Source organism: Rana temporaria, chromosome 9 (assembly GCF_905171775.1).
Source record: "Rana temporaria chromosome 9, aRanTem1.1, whole genome shotgun sequence".
Taxonomy (NCBI): Eukaryota; Metazoa; Chordata; class Amphibia; order Anura; family Ranidae; genus Rana; species Rana temporaria.
Genome location: NC_053497.1, coordinates 35,162,360 through 35,178,600, shown reverse-complemented (window position 1 = coordinate 35,178,600; position 16,241 = coordinate 35,162,360). Strand labels below are relative to the sequence as shown.

The following is a 16,241-nucleotide window of genomic DNA, read 5'->3' as shown; positions in this document are numbered from 1 at the left end:
ATGGGTGTTTTACTCAGGAAAAAAAAATCACTAGAGGGCGCTGCAAACTCCTTTTAAATTACAGTTCTCCAATGGCATACACAGCATATTTACATTGACACCGAAGTTCACTAAAATGTAGTTCTAATTACAGTAAAACCTTGGCTTGAGAGCGTTTTGCAAGACAAGCAAAATGTTTTAATACATTTTGCCTTGATATACAAGCAATGTCTTGATATAAGAGTAGCCTCATGTCACAACTGAGTATAAAAGAGAAGAAAGGCACCTCTAAGTGTAGCAATATGGTTACATTTAATGAAGGTACAACATTTAGCAACGTATTGCTACACTTAGAGGTGCCTTTCCTCTTTTATACCCTGTAAAAAAATGCTTTGATATACAAGTGCTATGGATTACAAGCATGTTTCTGGGACGAATTATGCTCGCAAACCAAGGTTTTACTGTATGTACGAAAAGGTTAGTGTCAATAGTTTTCAGTGATTTTACATGAATCGACCCATGTGTGATTAGGTGTCAGAGGGCCACTACAGTACTTCCAATTGAAACGGCTACTTAACGCGAAAGAAAACAGCGGCATGTAACAAAAAAAGTTATTAATAAAAAAACTGCAAGGAAATGGCATAATGTGCTAGTATGCATCACTTATGGGCATATTCACACTACACTCACTACAATAAAAATAAAGGATCTCATTTGTTATAGTTACGTTATTTTGGCTGCTTCAAACATTTAAAATGTATTTCGGATTAGTTGAAATGCATTACTATTGTGATTTGGAGATTCAAAGACATCCAATTCTCTTCTGTCCGAATTTCAGTATTTAAACAAATCTCACATATCTACCACCACCTAGTGGTAAAGGATGGTATAGCGTCCCATGTGCTCTTTCTACAGAAAATTCGATGAAATTATCTTTCCCAAAAAGGTGTTAAAGCGATTGTAAAAAGATTTTTTTTATTATTATTATGTAGCGCCCTGCTCCTGATGATCAGGCGCTGCTTTAAATTGAATGGGGGTCTGAGCTGTTATTTGGCTCAGACCAGAATGATTAAGGGCAATTTGGCCTCTGTTCTAGCCATTGCTGTGCTGGGAGTATCCACCATTGTTACCACCCCAGGCCAAGGGTGGCAGCAGCCAGGTCATTGTACATTGAGTGTCCCCCTCAGCAACGAATCAGTGGGAGGGGTACTTAAAGGGACAGACGCCATTGCTGCGGCGTCCGTCCGTCTGTTCGCGCCCCGTCTTGCCTGAGATGCATACCTGTACCTCATCTCGTGCAATTGCCTCTAGGAGGCACCCGCTGCCGGAGACCCGATCATACCCTGATTGGACAGAGGGGAAGCCAATCAGCATGGTAACCCCCCCTTCAGACCCACGTACCTCAGAACACACACCACACACAGAGCCTGAGGTAGTCGGCACATCTGGGACCAGCGCGCAACAATCCCCTTCTCTCCGTGGTCACGGCTCTGATCAGTCTCGGGCAGCGGCTGCATGCACAGCACTGTCTAGACCAGGGGTGTCAAACTGGTGGCCCTCCAGCTGTTCTGAAACTACAAGTCCCATCATGCCTCTGCCTGTGGGAGTCATGCTTGTAACTGTTAGCCTTGCAATGCCTCATGGGACTTGTAGTTTTGCAACAGCTGGAGGGCCGCCAGTTTGACACCCCTGGTCTAGACGTAAAGGAGGATGGGGAGGCGGCTTCACTCTGCTAGGCTGACAGCCGCTGCCCGAGACTGATCAGAGCCGTGACCACGGAGAGAAGGGGATCATTGCGCAGGTCCCAGATGTGCCGACTGGCTCGGGTGCGGCTCGCACCCCCCCCCCCCACCCTGCAAAGCCACTACCTGTTCTGTCACTGCGTGGTGCCGCTGTTAAACTGAGAACCTCAGTCCCTTTCTTTGCACTGGACAGTGAATGAATGGAAGTGCTCTGTACTGTTCATTCAAACAGTTTACTATGCTTTAGTTATGCCGACAACGCTGCAGGGTGGAGAAAGAGGGGGAGGGGCCCATCTGCGCCTGGTAAACCCCAGGAACACACGTGTGATGGCAGGGGTGTGCTCCTGCATTTTTGCATACCGTACTTCACCCTTAACTCTTCCTCTTTTAGGGTTGCAATGAGGTATGGCATGTTTGAACTGCAGTCTGATGCCCATGTGTACTTGTGAGCTCTACTTTAATAAGCAATTCATTTGTTTATTGCCAGTCTGTAAAATGATTGGCGTTAACTGTACCTAAAGCACAGTAGGTTTCATTGTAAAATGGAATTAGGACCAGTTTAGATAAGAGATCAGAGGAGGACTCTGTGCCCGCCCCCCTCCTTTATATTGTTCTTTACAAAGCTGTTATTTCACTGTCATTGTGTAATCCTGACGGCTCTCAGCCTTCTAGACCTGTCCATTGTCTGCGACTGGTCTAATTAACATTGTGTAGCATTTTCCTTTTGTTAAAAGAAAAGAAACCCGGGGCTATAATTACTTTTACTTGTGTTGGTTCTCCACACTGAAACCCCTCAGGAGGTAGTAGAGCCAAGTACAGAAATCGGAGAGTACGGATGAGGTTTCACCGCGGCCATGGGTTTGCGGCCCCCGAAAATTATTGCAGAAATAATCCAATATAAACCTAATGCAATGCCTGTCCTATGAATTTTTGTCACCTGGCTTAAGGGCCAATAAAAGGGCTTTTGGGTAAGTCAGCCCTGTCTTATGTACTACTAGCTGAATACCCGGCGTTGCCTGGTCTTCCTATCTTAACCTTTTTATACCCATCTTTTATATAAGGGTGTAGGTAAGGGTTAATTTAACTGTCATATATTTTTATTTGGCATATAAGTAATATGTGTACCAGGTATTATTGAAATATCTCCAGGCGTACAGAAGTTATGTGGGAACATACATTTCCCATTGATTTGCATGGGACTTTAAACAAAAACCCCGACCCTCACAAATGGGGGTAGTTAAGGGATAAATTAACTATCCTATAGTTTAAGTGGACATATAAGTAACATGTGACCAAGTGTTATCGAAATATGTACAGCGGTTTGGAAGTTATGAAGTAACATGTATTTCCCATAGAGTTGAATGGGACTTTAAAGGAAAACCCCGACCATGGCAAATGGGGGTGGGTAAGGGTTAAACCACCTATCCTATGTTTGTTGCTGACATATAAGTAACATGTGTGCCAAGTTTCATGTTAATATCTTTAGCCGTTTGGACGTGATGCTGGAACATACATACATACATACATACATACATACATACATTACATACATACACACACACACACACGTTGAGTTTTATATATATAGATAGAGATAATGGTGCATTCAAACCAGCGAATGCACTCGTCAGGCAGTCAGGGCTGGTGCAAGGCTTTTTGACACCTTAGACAAAACCTTATTTTGGCTCCATCCCGACCCCATTTTCCCTGCCCATGTATACCCCACCTTTTTAATGAAGCGCTCAAATGCAGCCTCACCAGCGCCCATCACAAGTAGCCTCACCAGCGCCCCGTTGCAAAAAATAGTGACACCCCCCTCAGTACAGACCCCCTCTCCCTCCAGTATAGACACCCCCCCCGGGACCCCCCCTCCTCAGTACAGACCCCCCCTGCCCCCCGTAGTACAGACACCAGAGAGCGGTGTGTGTCCCACAAGCGCGGGCCCCTCCTCCTGTGTGGGTGTAAACAGAGAGGAGGGCCGCCGCGCTGGGTGTACCAAGATGGCCGCGGCTCCGGAGCTAGGCCGAAGCTGCGGCCTTTCCTGATGCTGTGACCGCGGATTGCTGCCGCAGTCACAGCATCAGGAAAGGCCACGGCTTCGGCCTAGCTCCGGATTCGCGGCCATGTTAAATATCGGCCTAATTTGGATAAAAATCGGCCGATGACGATTTCTCCAAAACGGCCAAATATCGGCCGATATATCGGTCGAACCCTAGTTTATTGACTGTAGAAAAAAAAACATCTACTGCCAAAAACAGCTGCTGTAAAAATGTCCAAAAACATCCAGTGTGCATGAGGCCTTACAATCACTTTGATTCATTATTTTTAATATTCACAGCAAACTTCCCCCATCCATGCGCCATACTTTAAAAAACAAACACACAAACATACACATACCTTAGCATTTCTAGCCTGGTCATCTTGGGTAAGGGCAGATGATTCATGTAGAAGTGTCATGTTAAATATAATATACCTCCCCCATCAATGTCGGCCTGTTCATTAGGGGCACCGCCCCCTCTCTCTATCCCACCCCCCCCATATGCAATGGATGAATTCATGCATATCCTCGGCCACCCCCTATTTGGGCGCATGAATTACAGAGGCCAGAATTTTCTAAGCACCCGATTAGAGCCGGAGGCTCTAATAGGGTGGGCTCGGGTCGCAGAGAATGCGCTCTGATCCCACCTAGGTGTGTTACAACGGCGAATGAACATTCACTGTTGAAACACTGATCCTCAATCTGGCAAATCAGAAGCGGGTGCGAGACCCTGTTTTCCGATTGGCCGAAAAGAGAAGACTCCTGATTAGGCATGTGCAAAAGGGCAAAATTTGTTTTTTTTCGTTTTAATTCGTTATTTGATTAATTTCGTTAAGTTAGATTCGTTACATGTGTTAAATTTGTTTTCTGAATTCGTTCGTTTTCGACCGAATTCGAAAAATCCGGTCGAATTCTAAAATATTTCGACCGGATTCAATAATATTACGATCGGATTCGAAAACAATTCGAATGAAAATTGAAAGCAAATTTGAATCAAAATCTAAAAAATATAAATCGATTTCTAAAAAAGAATGCAATAAAATAGAATATAAAATAATAAAACAATAGAATGAAAATCAAAGAATAGTAAAGAACAGAATGGAATTTAATAGAATACGACCTGGCTTCTTCTATCCATCTTCCATTTTCTGAAATTCGAAATTCATATAGAATGAACTCAAATTCGAATAGAAAAATATTATAAATATATATATATATATATTATAATATTCTACTCTTCTAATATTTTTCTATTCGAATTTGAGTTCATTCTATAAGAATTTCGAATTTCAGAAGATAGAAGATAGATAGAAGATAGATAGAAGATAGATAGAAGATAGATAGAAGATAGATAGAAGATAGATAGAAGATAGATAGAAGATAGATAGAAGATAGATAGAAGATAGATAGATAGAAGATAGATAGAAGATAGATAGAAGATAGATAGAAGATAGATAGAAGATAGATAGATAGAAGATAGATAGAAGATAGATAGAAGATAGATAGAAGATAGATAGAAGATAGATAGAAGATAGATAGAAGATAGATAGAAGATAGATAGAAGATAGATAGAAGATAGATAGAAGATAGATAGAAGATAGATAGAAGATAGATAGAAGATAGATGTTTCGTCCGCGGGTTTTCAATTCGAAAACATTTGTTCGGATTCGGTTAAATTCCTTAATATTACAATTCGGGAATACGTATGCACCCGAATGTCCGAATAATGAAATATTCGTCTGAATTTCTATTCGGAACGAAACAAAATGCACATGCCTACTCCTGATTGGGCGCCGAGGAGGGAGGAAACGGAAACAGCCGTTAAGAATCGTGAAAAGCAGGAAAACGGGAGGCCGCCTAACGAGCAGGAGAAGCCGCCGGTGATGGGGTTAAGTGCTACTGACCAATCGTGGGGGGGGGGGGGGCGGCAGCGGCGGCATACTGTTTCCAACACAATCCGCACAAATGTCTTAAACATGTTTCTACATACACGCTTAGCCACATGCAATTGTTCCGTGGAAAGATTGATGCATTTCACCACAGAATTACAGCAAACAGTAGAAAATATATAAAGTAAAATGTATTTACTCAAGAAGCCGGGGATTACATCAGTTTATACATCCTGTATACGCTGGGGTGGATCTGGAGACCTTTGTACAGAATATTACATTTTATAAGGCATGCTAGCTTTACCAATAAATCATTGACCTCTCAAAATAAAAGTCTGAATGGTATTTGCACAATTTAAAATTCTGAAAGCATGAAAAAGCTTTGATATAATGTATATCTGCTAAAGTATAATTTCTAGCTGTCATGCAGATCTAGTGACTTAAAGCTGAACTCCAAGATAGGCAAATAATGTCTAAAACACAGAAGCTGCATGCGCATTTTTCACTTGAAAAAAAAAAAAAAAAAAATAGATGGGTTAGAAGCACCATGGGAAAATGTATACTGGTAGTTCACAGCCTGTAAAATTTCATTATAGGAATCCTGTAAATTCCTGAACAGGAACGCCACCAGTTCCAACTTTCATTTAAGGAATGTAATTTGTACCAGTCACATATTTTTTTCCCCCCATTTCGCGAAAATTTGCTTTGACGCATTTGCACAACCATAAATGAACCAAATTATCAAAAATTAAGCAACGACTAACGATCAGAGGCCACTTTCACACGGACATTCTGTCTGTCAACATGTTGATGAGGACAAGGGCCTCTCCCCCACAACCCTGGCCTGGTGGTTGTGGGGGTGTGCAGGCAGGGGGCTTATTACAAATCTGAAAGTCTCCTTTTACCAATAATGGTCCGCCAGATCCCACTTACCCCTACTCAATTACCATAAAAAAAAAAAAAAGGTAATGTTAAAAATTCTCAAACACATCATCCTGTATACATCCATATCTGGACAATGATTTTACCATGTGACTTCCCCCCTGATAGGTTGCCCCTGATGGCATCAGTGTGACAAAACATGCAAGGTGTGGTTTTGGGGGAGGTTAAAGGCAATCCTGGAGAGAGAGCGGTGTGCGGGCTGGCTGGGCAAAGTTAAAGGAGTTGTAAATAAAACATTTTTTTTTGCTGAAATGACTGTTTACAGGGTATAGAGACATAATAGTTAACTGATTCCTTTTAAAAACGATTACAAATAGATAAAAATCAATCATATAATGTACCTACAGTTTCTATTTTCGTTTTTGCATGTTGTTTCCTGCCTCTGCTGTACAGAGTCACAGAGCCAATACAGGGCAGTGATGGTTTGGAAAACGAAACTGATTGGTGCTAAGGGGTTTTAGACACACAGTAATCACACCTCCTTGATTAGTGACCACAGAGAGAAATCTCCCAGCACTGTGGTGATCAGGAAACAGACAACCAGGAAGTGTGGAGATCAGAGAAGAATTACAGCAACTTGAGAGCAAAAACGAACAATGAGGACATGAAAACAGCACTGCATTAAGGTAAAGGAAGCTATTAAGATAAAAAAAAAAAAAAAATCCTTTACAAACCCTTTAACATTGAAGCATACACAGCTATTTAGATAAGCCGCAGCACTGTTACATTTACAAAAATATGCAGTTCCTGCAAGTGCAATTTTTTACAGTCTTAAAAAAAAATATATATATATATATATATAAAATATTCTATCCTTTTATATTTTGTTTTTGCATGGTTTCACATGTTTGTATGTGTCGCAGCTTGGCTTTTATTAGCAATTTTTTTTTCTCATTAGCGCAGTATTCCCCTTACCACTATATATATTTTATAATAATAATGATGCTATGTTACAGTGAGCACTGTGTGCAGCACATTTTTGTTTTTATTGGGTGATCGTTTGACCCTACACCACCTGATCCATCGAGGATTGTCCCATTAAGGCTAGATTTACACTGCTGCAATCCGACTAAAGCTTCATACACGTGATTGGACTTCCATCTGACTTTTCTGCAGATTTTGCTCCGAAGGGCGTTATCCATGAACTTGATATGCATGCACACGGCAGGACGTTTTCAGCCAACAAACACGAACGTAGTGATGTAATAGACGTACTACGTGGTTTTTCTGCTCTTTACCACCATCCTTTGGGCAACTTCTGCCATTGTTGTCTGATCTTTAGCATTGGTTCTGAGCATGCGTGTTTGTACTTTGGACTTTAGATCCGATGGACTTGTGTACACGCGATCGGATTAGCCGACGTAGGACATTTGTTCCCGGAAAGTTTGTCTGTTCTCACAGCGAATATTTGTCCGATGGAGCGTACATGCGGTCAACGGTCGGATTGTCCGATCAAACGGGTCCGTCGAACATTTGTTGTCAAAAAGTCAGATCGTGTGTATGGGCCTTTAGAGTGAGATTATGTAGTGCAACTTGGCTGCAACTTTTGCAAGGTCAGCATATTCTGTGGGGCCAAAATTCACACTGGACTCACACCAAGTAGTACAGAAACCCTATCCGAAAAATCACACTGTGTAGCATTGATGTGAACAGGCATCATTGAAAAACAATGCCATTGTCATGCGATTCTGTGCGACTCAAGTCGCATCTGAACTTGCACTTGTGTGATCGGAGCCTCAGTAAGTGGATGTTCTGTGGGAGGAAAGAGAAACTCCTGTGAGTAGTCCAGCAAAGCTATATATGCTTGGATTTTTCTACCAGAGCGCAATAGGACCTTTGTAGTGGGTCATATGTAGAAGAGGAGAGTGTGCCCAATGGGAAATCACGGTGGAGGTCTTTATCCCACATTTATTCACTGGATACAGTATTTATGGCGGCCATTTTCCTTGCAGATTTATCATTGTGCATTTAATGACCATCGTTTGTACTTGGCACGTTTATATTGATATTTATGACACATTGGTGCACTGATTATTTGTCATTTATTGTAGATTTATTAAATGTATACAATTTTAAAGATTACTAAACCCACAACAGTAAAATCAGTCTGTATATGCAGTAAAGCATGCTTGTTATAAGGGGTTAATCATCCGCATTGTGTTTGATCCGGTCTTCTTTGATCCTCTCCTCCTTCCACTGTCCCCTAATAATTTTCTGATAACAGAGTCTATGGAGTCGGGCTGCACATGCTCAGTTTGGTGTGTATTGCTAGTTTTTTTTTTCTTGGAGAGGATGCACGTGGTCAACATAGGGCTAATCAGCACTGTCCAGACAGAGGGTCAGGGGTCTTGTAGTCTCATAGGTCAGTCAGAAAACTCCTCCTACAAACTTCAACCAGTACTTGGCTGGACACTGATAGAAGTCACAAGACTGCTCTAACTGCTGATGAGAAAAGGTATTTCGCAGTTTATTTACTAAAATAATTGCATTTCCATGTTCTGTGTACTGTGGGAGACCAGATATAGTAATTGCAGGGTCCTGGGTTTAGCAACACTTTGGTTGAAGGAGCGCAGTAAAACATTTATTACACTAATTTAGCATGAGTTTTTTCCACCATTTTCTTGCTTGCAGCTGAGGTTTTGTTTAATTTGTGCACAAAATAGTTTCATATACAAAACAGCTTTCTCTCTCTGGAACCCATATCTCAGGTCTTGTACCAACGCTACACACGTTGTAATATCCTGCATGAACACTAGGAGGCATACTATCAGAGTTGACACATCAATAGCCTGACCAATTAAATACCAACCCTGTGACCAATGTAATGGTAAAAATATTTTTGTAACTTCCTCCTCAATCCAGGCTATTAGGTAAAAAATTCCAGCAATGACATCTACAATTGTGCGGGTCAGCACAGGCCCCAGTTACTAAAAGATCAGTCACCGGTTTTTCCAGAATGTTGTACATTCAGGAAGTAGTCAGTCAATGATGTCAAAATATCACATATTGTATGCAATTCAGTATGAATGCCTTCATGCCTCTATATTCAAACGTGCATCTGTATTACACAGCGTTTTGTTTATTGTGGATTATACTGGTGCCTGGCATGCAACATTGATTAGTACCTTGAATTCTGGGAGGGAATGGTGTGGGCTTAACCACTTGCTTACTGGGCACATATACCCCCTCCTGCCCAGGTGAAATTTCAGCTTTCGGCACTGCGTCGCTTTAACTAACAATTGCGCGGTCATGCAACGTGGCTCCCAAACAAAATTGACGTCCTTTTTTCCCCACAAGTAAAGCTTTCTTTTGGTGGTATTTGATCGCCTGTGCGTTTTTTTTTTTTGCGCTATAAACAAAAAAGCGTGCCAATTTTGAAAAAAATACAATATTTTTTACTTGTTGCTATAATAAATATCCCAATTTAAAAAAAAAAAAAAAACATTTTTTTTTCTCGGTTTAGGCCGATACGTATTCTTCTACATTTTTTTTTTTTTTTTTTACCAAAAATATCGCAATAAGCGACTGGTTTGCGCAAAAGTTTTAGCGCCTACAAAATAGGGGACAGAATTATTATTTTTTATAATTTTTTTTTTACTAGAAATGGCGGCGACATTTTTTTTCCCTTTACAACTCCTTTAACAATGTGGCTCTTAACCACTTGCTTACTGGGCACTCCTACCCAGACCAATTTTCAGCTTTCAGCGCTCGCCGCTCTCACTCTTTGAATGACAATTGCGCGGTCATACATCACTGTACCCAAATGAAATGACATTTTTTATAATTGTTTCCCCACAAATAGAGCTTTCTTTTAGTGGTATTTGATCATCTCTGCGGTTTTTATTTTTTGTTAAAAAAAAAATGGAAAAAGCCAGAAAAAAAAAAAAAAAAAAACGTTTTATATTTTGTTATAAAATTTTGCAAACGGGTAATTTTTCTCCTTCATTGATGTACGCTGATGGGCAGCACCAATGGGCGGCACTAGTGGGCACCAAGAATTGGCACCGATAGGTGGCAGTGATGGGCACTGATAGGTGAGACCGATAGGCAGCACTGCTAGGTGGCACTGACTGGCACCTCTGGTGGGCATTAATAGAGGGCACTTTATTTTACTGGTAGTCACTAATAAGGCTGATGTGCCTCTTCCACTGGGGACCAATGTCCCTTACACAAGAGCTGGTGATCGGCTTTTCTTTCTTCACACGCTGTCAGCATAAGAATAAAAGATTACCGAGCTTTGTTTACATCACGTGATCAGAAAACGGTTTGCTGTAACTGCTTATAAAGTATTAGCTGGAGTTTGACTTCAATATGTTAGTGTATTTAAATCTGCTAGTTTATCTAACACTTCTCTACCAGACTGACAATGCTGCTGTTCAAAGGTGCCCCCTGTGCTCTTTCATCCAGAGTGGAGGCACGCTAATACAGGAGGGGTGTTACTGGCCAGATCACCTGGTAAAAACAGAGGGGGGAAAAAAAAAGCCTAAAAAGAAAAGAAAAACAAATGCAGACGCCACATTTATGGATAGATAAGCTGTATTATAATACACGTTAGCTCGCAATTATGTCAGAGAGCAAGAGGACGGTACCGGAGCAGGCGAGAGAAGCAGAGCGCGGGATCGCTACAAGACTCCATTGGATTGGCTGGGTGTGTGAATTTGCATATTGAGTAGAACACAGTAAATCCGGTAAGAGGAAAACAAGTGACAAAAAAAAACAAAGTGAAAAAAAAAAAAAAAAAAAAAAAAAAAAAGTGCAGGATGGAAAGTTCTCTTGAACCGCAAAAGCGGTTTTCATTTGTGTCATGTGACTTTGGACAAAAAGTCGCATGACAAGTCACAGCCTATTGATTTCAGTGGCACCCGTTTCCATATACCGTATTTATCGGGGGAATTGCGTGCTCCGGCGTATAGCGCACACCCCTAAAGTGGACCCGCATTCCTGTGGAAAAAAGATTTTTGTACTTACAGTTTTGGTGTCTTGCGCGGCGGCCTCGTCGGGTCTGGCGTCCGTCTGCGGCTTCGGTGGTGTCCTCTTCGTCGGGTCCGGCGTCCTTCTGCGGAGTCCTCCCCGCGCCGAGTTTGAATACTGCGCCGGCATATACCGAGCGCAGTACACTCGGGCAGGCTCAGCTCCTCTCGCACTCGCGTCCTGTACGTCCAGGACGTGAGCGCGAGAGGAGCCGAGCCTGCCCGACTATACAAGAGTGTACTGCGCTAGGTATATGCCGGCGCAGTATTCAAACTCGGCGCGGGAAAGCGGGTATCGGCGTATATCGCGCACCCACGATTTTGCCCTGATTTTTAGGGCAAAAAAGTGCACGGTATACGCCGATAAATACGGTACGCGACTTAAAGTTGCCACGACTTTGAAAAGGTTCCTGCACTACTTTGGTTCCAACTTTTGATGCAACTTTAATCCACAGACTGTGCAGTTGGATCAAAGCTGCACTTAAAGTCGCTCCAAAGTTGCACCCTAAATAGCGTGACTTTGCGGTCGCAATAGTAGAAATGTAGCATAAAGCCTAGTACACATTGCTGGGCTGAACTAAAAAAAAAAAAAAAAAAAGCCCACACACACACAGCTCAGGTCGGAGCAGCTGTACCAACGATCCCTTGTTAGTACAGCGATCTCCCCCACTGAGCTTTTGTGTTCAGACAAGGGGATGGCTCCCCTTGTCTGAACACTTCAGTCAGCGCTCTCAACCATTGGCTGAGAGTGCTTATTGGGAGCCGGTCGGCTGCTGGCTATTCAGCATGCATGTCCGACTGACTGCCATACACATGGGCCAAATGTTCTCCAACATTCAGCCCATGTGTACTAGGCTTAATGGACAGCTTTCATCTTATGCAAAGAATACACAGTCACAATCCAGAATTTCATACTCATGTGTGCCAGAGAGCTTGCAATCTACAACAAGTTTACCACATGAAAAATGTTGCTTAGCCACTTAAGGGCCGCCTCCTGCACATTTACGTCGGCAGAATGGCACAGGCACGTACCTGTACGTCCCCTTTAAGTGTCCAGCCGTGGGTCGCGGGCACGCACCCGCGACCCGGTCCGAAGCTCCGTGACCGCGGGACCCGCTTGCCCGATCGCCGCCGGCGTCCCGCGATCGGTCACAGGAGCTGAAGAACGGGGAGAGGTGTGGACGGTGTAGCTATGCTATATGGAAGGGTGGGGGCCATCTTGCCCTCACTCGCATCCCCACACAGCAGCTGAAAGGACCCGATCGCCTCCGCCGCTACCGACGGCTCCGGTAAGCGGTGGAGGGCGCGGGAGAGCGGCGGGAGGCCCTCTCCCGCTGCCGATAATGGTGATCTCGCCGCGGAGACCACCGTTATCTTTTACAGGACCGCTCACACTAAAGATGGATATCTCGGTTATGGCAGCAGCAGCGTCTATAGTCGTATGGCGGTCGGGAAGTGGTTAAATGTAACCATATTGCTCTCTTCTCTTTTATACTCAGTTGTGACATGACGCTACTCTTATATCAAGACATCGCTTGTATATCAAGGCAAAATGTATTAAAAATGTTTGCAAAACGCTCTCAAACCAAGGTTTTAAGATGATAATAAACAACCGGCTATGACATCATAATGCAGCTCTTTACAAAAGCCCATTGATAGATACAACTGAATTCTGTGATGTTGCAATCTAAATATTAAACCGCGTCCAATCTGATCTGATAGCGACATGATCTGTACCATAGACTGCAACCAAACAGGTCACTACCTGACAAAACTATTTCCACTCCAACAACATTGTCAGATCTCCACATCTGATTATAAAGCGTCACCCCCCTGCCAATAACTTGACCATCAGACAATATTGTCCCCCCTATTAGTAAATAGCATAAGGAAGTCCAAACCAGGACACTTACCTGTAGAAGGTGACACAGAATTTATTGATTTCCTTGGTCCTGATTCTTCAAGTCACACACAAACACCTCACACCACACAAATCTCACACACACAAACACCTCACACCCCTCACACACCTCACTCATGTTGAGTAGGGAAGCAGTAACCAGACACTCAGCTGTTACAGATTGGATGAAGATCAAGTCCTCCTCCCCCAACCCATCCATGGCTCAGGTCCTCCCCTCTCCCCATTGCTCTAGGCACCTCATTCTCTGTCATGTTTCGAATTTTTTGCTATTTAACCCTTTGCAGTGCGTGAAAAGTTGTTTCCTGAAATGGTATATACAGTATAATGCGAAGCTTTGCGAGCCATAACCTGAAAGCAAAGAATCTCGCTTCCATAGGTAATACAGACTCATCTTTTTTTTTTTTAACCACTTCCATACAGGGCAGTTATACACACATCCATACCAGGCCTATTCTGACACTTCCTTCCTACATGTACAAATCATATTTTTATTGCTAGAAAATTACTCAGAACCCCCAAACATTATATATGTTTTTTTAGCAGACACCCTAGGGAATAAAACGACGGTCATTGAAACATTTTATCTTGCACGCCATTTGCGCAATAATTTTTCAAACGCCTTTTTTTTGGAAAAAAATTGTTTCATGAATTAAAAAAAACAGTAAAGTTAGCCCAATTTTTTTGTAAAATATGAAATATGATGTTACACCGAGTAAATAGATACCTAACATGTCACGCTTTAAAATTGCGCACATTCATGGAATGGCGCCAAACTTCGGTACTTAAAAATCTCTGTAGGCAACGCTTTGACATTTTTTACAGGTTACCAGTTTAGATTTACAGAGAAGGTCTAGTGCTAGAATTGTTGCTGGCACTCTAACGCACGCGGCGATACCTCACATATGTGGTTTTAACGGCGTTTACATATGTCGGCGGGACTTGCGTGTGCGTTCGCTTCTGCGCGCAAGCTACTGGGGACAGGGGCGTTAAAAAAAATATTTTTTATTTCTTTTTTTTTTTTTACATATTTATTTATTTTTTTACACTTTTTTTTTTTATTTTCTTTTTTTTATTATCACTTTTATTCCTATTACAAGGAATGTAAACATCCCTTGTAATAGGAATGTGTGTGACAGGTACTCTTTATGGAGAGGTGCGGGGTCAATAAGACCCCACATCTCTCCTCCAGGCCTGAAAGCATGAAATCGGTGAAAAAAAATTCACCAATCTCATGCTTGTTGTTGCTTAGCAGCCGCAATTGCGGCTTTGTTTACTTACGGGGACCCGGGCGTGACGTCATCACATCGCGCCCAGGTCCTCCGACGGTCATAGAGATGACTGGTGACCATCTGGTCACCAGTCATCTCTATGCTTCCTGCCAGCGCCGGACGATTCGTTCTCCGGGCCCCCGATGGCACGGGAGAGCCCGGAGAAGCACCGGATGGTGGCGGGAGGGGGGGGGATGTCCCCTCCCGCCGCCTGTAAGAACGATCTAGCGACGTCCTCCTGGATCGAGGAGGGGTTCCTGCCGCCGTCATTTCACAATGACGCGGTAAGGAAGTGGTTAATCAATACATTTTTATTGAAAGTTTTCAGACACGTCCATTTTTAAAGTGGTTGTAAAGTCTCCCCTCACAAAAAAAAAAAACTCTCCCCTCACAAAAAGTGAACCCCAGCTTTTCGGAACCCTCCCCCCTCCGGTGTCACATTTGGCACTTTTCAGGGGGGGTGCAGATACCTGTATAATACAGGTATCTGCACCCACTTCCGGGCATAGACTCCCATGGGAGTCATGCCGCGTACACACGATCATTTTTCATCATGAAAAAAACTTTGTTTTTAAAAAATGTCATTTAACCACTTAAGCCCCGGGCCAAAATGCAGGTAAGGGACCAGGCCCCCCTTCTTTCCTTCTCTTTCTCTCTGTCCTTAGTTCTGACTTTCTACCCTATGGAATAGTACACACCCCTTTTAGGGGGTCTTTCTTGAAATAAAGAGAAAATGTGGGGACCGGTCGCGTGATCTGGATACTTTGCTATAAATTGGCACAGTTGTTACTTTTCGTTGTTGTATACCTAATCTATTATGTGTGCTGTGTGTATGGTTGTACCTTGTCCCTGTTTACAAATAAACAATTTTGAAAAAAAAAAAAAAAAAGGACCAGGCCCCTTTTTGCGATTCGGCACTGCGTCGCCGCAGAAGGACACCCGAAGCCGCAGAAGGACGCCGGACCCGCCGAAGAGGACACCCAAAGCCGCAGAATGACGCCGGACCCGCCGAAGAGGACACCCAAAGCCGCAGAATGACGCCGGACCCGCCAAAGAGGACACCCGAAGCCGCAGAAGGACGCCGGACCCGACGAGGCCGCCGATGGACGCCGCGCAAGACACCAAAACTGTAAGTACAAAAAAAATAAAAAATTCCACAGGATTGGGGGCCACTTTAGGGGTGTGCGGTATACGCGGGACCGCGCTATACCGCGATAAATACGGTAAGTGTCTGTTTATTAAAAGCCAGCAGCTACACTTTTTTGTAGCTGCTGACTTTTAATAAACTTAAAAAAAGGCTGGAACACCCCTTTAATACCGAAAGGAACAAAGCGGTTTGCTGTAACTGCTTATAAAGTATTAGCTGGAGTTTGACTTCAATATGTTAGTGTATTTAAATCTGCTAGTTTATCCAACACTTCTCTACCAGACTGACAATGCTGCTGTTCAAAGGTGCCCCCTGTGCTCTTTCATCCAGAGTGGAGGCACGCTA

General features: G+C 43.1%; 1 protein-coding gene across 1 annotated transcript in view; it reads right to left on the bottom strand.

Moving 5' to 3' along the window:
- Positions 1–13,703, bottom strand: part of LOC120913297 (G-protein coupled receptor 4-like) — a 54,596-nt gene extending 40,893 nt beyond the window's left edge. Inside the window, exon 1 of the mRNA XM_040323156.1 lies at positions 13,474–13,703. The gene's annotated coding sequence lies outside the window, so the exon portion shown is untranslated. The remainder of the gene's footprint in view (positions 1–13,473) is intronic.
- Between the last annotated feature and the right edge of the window lie 2,538 nt (positions 13,704–16,241).